Here is an 8040-nt window from a genome sequence, read left to right as displayed (position 1 = left end):
AACATTTAGTTGTTAAATAAAAAACATAATTCTAAATTCGATTATAATCGCATCTCGGGGATGGGAGGATGTGCCAAAGCTCGAAATTCAAAGTTTTGTAGATTTAGTCAAATTTTTGACGTTTTGACAATGTATTTTACTACTTTACTATGATTTTCACAACTTTGAAACCTTTATAAAGACTGAATTGTTTTTACTTTTGGATTTCTACTGAAGTATGAAATGGGACCCTTGGGGCTTACACATATCCAGCACCCGTTTCCTCTTAAGTGTACCCCCTCCCGTCGGCCTCTAAATACAATAGATTATAACTAGCCGTATGCGCAGCGTCGCACGCTGCGTGTCCCAATCCAGTGAATCACTACACATCTGAAAAATTCTAAGGGAAGAAAGATAACCGCCGATTGATGATTTGATTTTGATTTTAGGAAATAAAGGAGAAAAAAAGATAACGTTGCATTGCAATTTTTAACCACAGTTAAATAAATGGCTTAGCAAAAGTATATTTTAAATATTCTTAGCCATCGTGGCTGGCCATCGTGGTTGAACATTCGAGGGTGACTTTGAAATACTTTGAAAAGTTATGGAAGTGATAAGGTAGCCGCTATTGTAAACAGACATTTTTTTATAAGAGCATCTGAATAAGAATTCTTTAAAATGACAAAAAACATTGGGAAGAAGGTTGGTTTTAACCCATCAAGCTCCAAATGAATGGTGAATAGAAAATAGTATCTTGGGGTCTCAAAGTTAGTCTAGTGGTGGGAAATCTGCTTAAGGAGCAAAAAGATGATGGTTCAACGCCATGAAGAGGAGGCTTTGTAGAGCTTTGTTAGATTTTCGAAAACTTTTTACAAAACGTTGTAAACACACACGTTTAAGCGTATTAATATATAGACAGGAACCCGTCTGCGTATTTTTTTTAAATCTGATGAATACTTGACGGGTCAGAGCTGTGAGTCCGATTTTGGACTCAAAAAAATTATAGTGGGAAATTCGAATTTAGCGCTGTCCTCACTTACTAAAATAAAAACCAAATTTCGGAACTTGGGCTTTCTTTAAGAAAGTGTGACCAGTGAAACAATAACAGGATTTGATTGGCTGTGTTTTTAACCGTTATTAGGATATGGGAAATTCAAACTGTCAGCCCAAACCATGCTATATATTTCGCCATCAGTATATAGAATAAGAAATCATAGCATGGATCTCCAGGCTAATTAATATATAGATTCATTTGTGCCTTTTGAAATTTTCAAGTGCAAATCGTACAATGAATAGCCACAATACAAAACAATTGCAAACAATATTTTCGCTCAATTTTCCCAACCATCAATTTAAGGGAGATGAAAAGTTATAATACTTGGATCCCACAATATTCTTTGAAAACCTTTGAACGGCAAAATTATCAAGATTATCATAATCAATATGCTGTGACAAGCTTTTTCGCGAGAAAGTTTTTTATCTTATCACGAGGCAAACATACGAAGATGTATTTTGCTGTGTACAAAATTGGACATGTTTAACTAAGTTTATCACTTTGCAAATATACGGAAAACAAAATAATGCCATGTCAATATATTAAATTTCGTAAAACTAAATAGAGTATTTTAGATAAAAATTAGGGTAACTTTAAAAAGTTACGAAAAAAAACTTAATTTAGACATGTGAATTATTTTGACGAGACATAACAGCAACTTTTTGATTTTGACGTGAACTAATTTTTCGCGCATTTTTGCATTCGTCAAAATTAGTTCCCTTACGAGGTCAAAAACAACATTTTTACGTCAAATGTTCACCACTCACAACGAAAACCTTTAATGCGATAAAATAATCAATTTTGATATTATTAATGAAATCTACAAGCAACCTTAGCTAATATATTACTGAAGTACATCATAAATCTTGGAGCTAATGTTAATTCAACCCAATAGCCTCAACCCCCAAACACCATGCTAAACGATGAGTGTTTTTAAATAGATTTTTCTTGATATTTATTTTTGCGGAGGATTTATTATGCAATGTCAACTTAGAAATGTTTGACTATTTGTCTTATGGTATGTGATATTTTCGCATGTCTGCTCAGACTTGCCAAACCTTTCGAGAAGCCACTTTCTTACCATAACAAAACAGAGTTATAATTCAAATTCAAAGGAAATGAAAGGCAATCATATTTTTGGTTGGTTTTCCGTTCCCACTCATCCTTTTTTTGTACTTTCGCTTAGCCCCGTTGAAAGTCATTTTAATTAGTGACATGACTAGTTCGTATCAGTTAATGAAAAAAAGATACTAGTCTGCATTCAAAACTGTTCGCATATAATTCTCCAAAATAAATTAGTTCATTCAAGCCAGTCTTGCCAGGATAAAATATATAAAGTCTGTCAAAAAGATAAGGGGGAGTTTAGTTATCGTTTTTTTAGAATAACCTTTTGTCACAAAGTCGGCTAGATCCCCTCTCCTATCAAATTTAGCCAAAAAGTAATTGCAGTTGTTAAAATACCCTTATATGAACGAAATGAAAGCATTCACATGGCGTTTTATAGCTTAAAACAATAGATTTTATACCCCCTTAGGAATTTTTACCTCAGCTGAGTTATAAAAAGTTCCATCAAAGCAATGTTACAGGGGTGTAATAGGATTCCCCTTTACCACTGTAGTAGCGCAAGGACTGTTAAATTTTTCAAAGATAGATATAGATAGATATGATCATATGATCCAAATGCATTCGGGATGGGTCCTACCCACGAAGGAGTAGAAATCACGGCGCTGACAGACATTGCGACTTGACAGACGTGAGCTGCCAAGCCATGGCGTATACCATGACACTCGAACGACACTAAGAGAGCGATGCTCACACCAGGCCGAACCTTATGAGTGCCACAGCACGTCACAACGTCCGTCTTATCTACCCACACTTGTATCAGAGTAATGGTACCCAATTCCCCTCAGATGGCATGGGTTGACTCGTGCGAAGGTATATTCTCTTGCCAAGTGAATAGTAGAGACACGGTGGCTATCGATCTCGGGCTCCCCAGGCGGGAGTCGAGGATGATAAACACTATACCACTACGCCTAATTTTGTCAAAGATGAAAAAACACCTTTACAGTTAAACTGTCAGATCTTTTGTCATTAGTTGTCATAATCTTGGGGTCTATCTAGAACTCTGCCTTTAAGTCCTCATAATATTTCTAAAAACCACAAAATAAGCTGTAATGTACCGGTGCACCACAAAAAACTGAAAAAAGTTTCTCGAGTTCTTTGACTCTTAAAAAACTGAACCCTTGTCTACTGGAAAGAGGAAAGATAAACTCAATTTTTTTGGGTCATTCGTCAAATTTGGTTCATTGAATTGAAAGTTATGACAAACCTGAAAAACTTACTTATCGAAATTTAAATTCTAATTATCACTTTTAATCACTAGAACAAAAAAACTGAACCAAATTTAAAGTCCGTATTAGTAACTCCATTACGTCCCTTGCTCTTTTTTATCTTATTCAACGATTTCCCGGATAGTCAAAAAATCATTATTATGTACGCAGACGACACCGTCATATAATGGAACGGACAATCGAAAACGCAAATTAATGGCCAAATTTTTCCAGTGAATGTGATCTGAACCTGACTTGCAGAAAATCTCAGAATACTTCGAAAAAATGAAACTATGCTCTTTGGAACTGCAAAACGGATTGTCTATGGTCGACAAATTTCTCAATGTTTTCTACACAGAGGCCAACAAATCAATTACGTACAAATCTTAACTTCAATAAAATCTTTGAAACCTCCTACAAAATTGCTTCAGGTAGATTGAGACTTCTTCACAAACTCCGCCTATGACAAGTACAATCACAGGAAAAAATCTTGAAATCCCATGCTAGAAAAATGGCCATATTCCGGGTGGGATTTGCCCTGGAAAAGTGAGACACCTCCTAGGCAAATTCCAACCTGGAAATCGGCACTTTCCCAGTACTGGGTTTAAAAGATTTCGGAGTTCCAGGCCTGGACTTTTCAAATTCAGGGTGGAAAATGGCCATTTTCCATGCTTGGACTTTTCAAATTCGGGGTGGAAAATGGCAATTTCCAGGGCAAATTCTAACCTGGAAATCGGCACTTTCCCAGCACTGGGTTTGTAAAATTTCGGAGTTCCAGACCTGGACTTTTCAAATTCAGGGCGGAAAATGGCCGAAAATCCGCCGAATCCTGCATCTCAATATCCATCCCATTCTTGTCGAGTCTTTATTAGAGCCTCGCATACGAAATTTTGTGTATGATAATCCGCTGTGTGTATCATTAAAACTGTGATTCTCGATTAATTTTCTGAGATTTCTGATGAATATTTATCTATTTACACATTGTACACGTTTATTTTTATTACATTTCCGATTTTAATTTTTGTATGTGTTTGAAGCGAAGGAGATATGACTTATATGTATAAAGTCAGATCGGTGTCAAAATCAAAACGTCGGGCCGTAATGTCAAACCATTAGATCGTGAAGCCTGAAGCCTTTGCTCAATTATAAATCTTGTTGCAGTGGGTGAAGTAAATTCTTTTGGGTCAAAGGGTCAGGTCGTGATGTCAAAAGGTCGGGTCGTAATATCGAACGGTCGGATCGAAGCGTCGAGTCAGACCGCCGGTTTAAACAGCCGGGATCCAATGCCGGTTTATCGGGATATTTAACATCGTTCTGTAAAATATCATTTTTTAAGGCCCGATGTACATCATCGCTTTTTTATTTTTTTGACGTTTTTAGAATAAATCTAGCCTGGAGTCCACTTAGTGCTTATTGATAGACTGGATGATGCTCTAAAACTATCAGAGAAAGCAAAGTTCAGCCGCCAGGAGTAGACTCTAGTCTAAGAATAATCCTAAATATCTTTCTCTCTGTTGTTACTCTTCTGTGCTTAATTGTAGGGTTGTAGGGGGCTATACACCCTTGCTTTATTCTTTAATCTTTGGAAGACCAAAGACAATATAATTACAGAGGTAATGCTTAATGTAACTGCTGTAAATTGAAACTGATACCAAAATTTTCGTTTTTAGTTTGATTGTTACACAGCTTTTGAATCCGATAAGCCCGATAAACCCGATAATCCGGCATTGTATCCCCGCAGTTTAACCCGGCTGTCTGGTTCGACGCTACGACCCGGCCGTTCGACATCGCGGCCCGACCCGACCTTTTGATATTACGACCCGAGCCTTTGATATTACGACCTGACCTTTTGACATTACGACCTGACGGTTCGGCCCGACGATCTAACGGTTTGACATTACGACCCGATGTTTTGATTTTGACACCGATCTGACTTTATATATACAGTATGAGTTTTGAGTTTTCAAGCCACCGAAATAAAATCTGTCATTCTGAAGCGTAATGTATTGATATACTCTCCATTGGAAATCCAAAAGAATTTACTTCACCCACTGCAACAAGATTTATAATTGAGCAAAGGCTTCAGTTAAAAGTTTTTCTACAATAACAACATAACGATGATAACAGTTTTGAAGGTAGAACGATTGCATGGCTGCGTCTATACTGAATTTGTTTCCATTTCACGTGTTTTTATTCTAAAAACAAAATAAAAACATTAGATAATGTGAAAAAAATATAACTTTACGAGCCAGAAATTCAACCAAAACTCAACACCACTTCATCTACCTAAGGACTTTTGAGAGAAATAACGAAATAAACATACAAACTTTCCACATGTCCGCTCAAAATCACATGATTGAGTACTCGCATTTGGATTGGCTGGAGATATTGTATAAATTATTTTAATAATTATTTTTGACCGACTAAAGTGGTTTCAATTGGTAAATTTTATATGGAAAAACTTGCTTTTAAATTTTAAAAGCGATAAGAATGGAATAAAATTGATATGACTTACCTGAAAAAAGTTTTTAAAAATAAGACGCATCAAACTTCGTTTGCTATTTTCTTCTGTACAAAAACTCAACACGATGTTTATTGAATTAAGATAATAATAAACCACGTTTTCTTTCTTTCTTTCGTTTTCTTTCGTTGAAAATGTTAAACAAAATGCGGCCTCATTCGTTCGCAATGGACTTACGTCGCATGGGCTCAGTGGATCGGTGAGACGGGTTTGAGGTCATTAAGTTGGCTCTCAGGTGCAGCTCCGCTGATGTGAAAAAAGTGCCGGGATTCTCAAAATAGCGTAATTACATGACAGAACGAATGGGAGCTAACAAACCAATGCTCAAAAAATGATCAAATACATTTAACAATTTATTAAACGTAATTCAAAGTTTTTTCGAGGTGTAAAATGGTCATTTTCGGGGTGGGATTCATTTTTCAAAAAATCAGAGATTTGAAAACCCACCCCGAAAATGGGCATTTCCCAGGCCTGAGATTTTTCGGGGTGTAAAAGTTCCATTTTCGGGGTGGCTTTTCAAATATTTAATTTCACCCCGAAAATGGCAATTTTCAGGCTAGATCAAAAAATAAATTACCTCCACGAAAGATGTTTGAGGATAGTGTATTCTGATCATACATCTACTTTTGAGCAGCTTTTAGAGAAAGACGGTGCCATCAAATTCTACCATAAAAATCTTCAGTTGTTAGCAATAGAACTTTTCAAATGTAAAAATAACATATCAGATCTAACTAAAGAAATTTTCAAACATGATAAAAATATCAAAGTAAATCGCAAAACACCTTACTTCAGATCAAGAGAAATAAATTTTGTTTTTCACGGTTCAGAGTCACTTTCATTTTTAGGGCCAAAAGTTTGGGAATTAATTCCGGATGAGTATAGAGATATAGTTGATCTTAGTATCTTTAAGGAAAATATTAAGCAGTGGAGGCCTACATCATGCCCGTGTAGAAACTGCCGGACCTATATTGACGGTGTCGGCTTTTTGTAATCACCTTACAAATCGTAAAGTAGCGTTGACTTTTATTAGCCTTTGTTGCTACCTGTTCGTCAACTTGAAATAAACTATTACATACAAACATACATACATCCCGAGAAATTCCAGGCCTGGGAAATGCCCATTTTCGGGTTAGGATTTCAGGAAAAAATCCCACCTTCAAAATGGCCATTTTAACAACCCAAAAAATCCCAGGCCTGGGAAATGGTCATTTTCGGGGTGGGATTTTTTTAATCAAAAATTGGAAATTCCAGGCTTGTAAAATGGTCATTTTCAGGGTGGAGTTTCAAATCTCCAAATTTTGCTTCGAAAAAAATTCCACCCGGAAAATGACCATTTTCCAAGCATGGGATTTGAAGATTTTTTCCTGTGAATACAATACAATAGATGCCTATCATATTCAATATTCACTATGATGCACAGGGGTCCGATTAAGCTAAAATTCACCGAAACACATATGAAACAGTTTAAATCCTTCGAACCAAGAGCTCATTGGTTGGCAGGGAAACGTATTCCATCGATACTTAACCTGATACACGTAGAAGCATTGAAAGTTGGTCAAACTTGTTCAAATCTCAATGGTTATTTTAAACTGAGAATACATACCAAAACGAGAAACGTAGGGTTTTTGATGGAGACTTCAAAAATGAAACATGAACTTGGAAAACAAAGCTTCAAATACAGTGGAGTAAAATCTTTTAAGAGGCCCCCCCCCCAGCGGTTGGCGTGATGGCGCGATGTTTTTCGTGGCGTGATGGCGTGAAATTTTGGAAAAAACGGCGTGATGGCGTGAAAATGAAGTGCCGGCGTGATCGTGAAATCGAGTTTTTTTAGGCGTGATGGCGTGAAATTTGCAGTTCAGCGTGATCGTGAAAATTATATTTATTACTTGAATCGTAATTCTATGTCCAATTTACATTTATCCTTGTAACTTCCAATTGTTTTTAGCAATTGCTAGCTCTGTTAGCTAGTCTTCAAAATAAAGTCGAATGCTATGAGTAGGGTCGAAAATTGAAAATTTCTCCCGTCGGCGCAAACCATGGTTGCGCTTCCTCCGTAACTAACATTTTCCTCTCTTTCTTAGATGCATCAAAGACATCAGGTCCTTTATTTCAGGAAAATATATATTTGTAGCAAAGCCTTAAACAGAAAGAAGCAA

The sequence above is a fragment of the Clytia hemisphaerica genome, unplaced genomic scaffold (genome assembly GCF_902728285.1).
Source record: "Clytia hemisphaerica strain Z4C2 unplaced genomic scaffold, Clytia hemisphaerica genome assembly, whole genome shotgun sequence".
NCBI classification, from domain to species: domain Eukaryota; kingdom Metazoa; phylum Cnidaria; class Hydrozoa; order Leptothecata; family Clytiidae; genus Clytia; species Clytia hemisphaerica.
Note: the sequence above shows the minus strand (reverse complement) of the source record.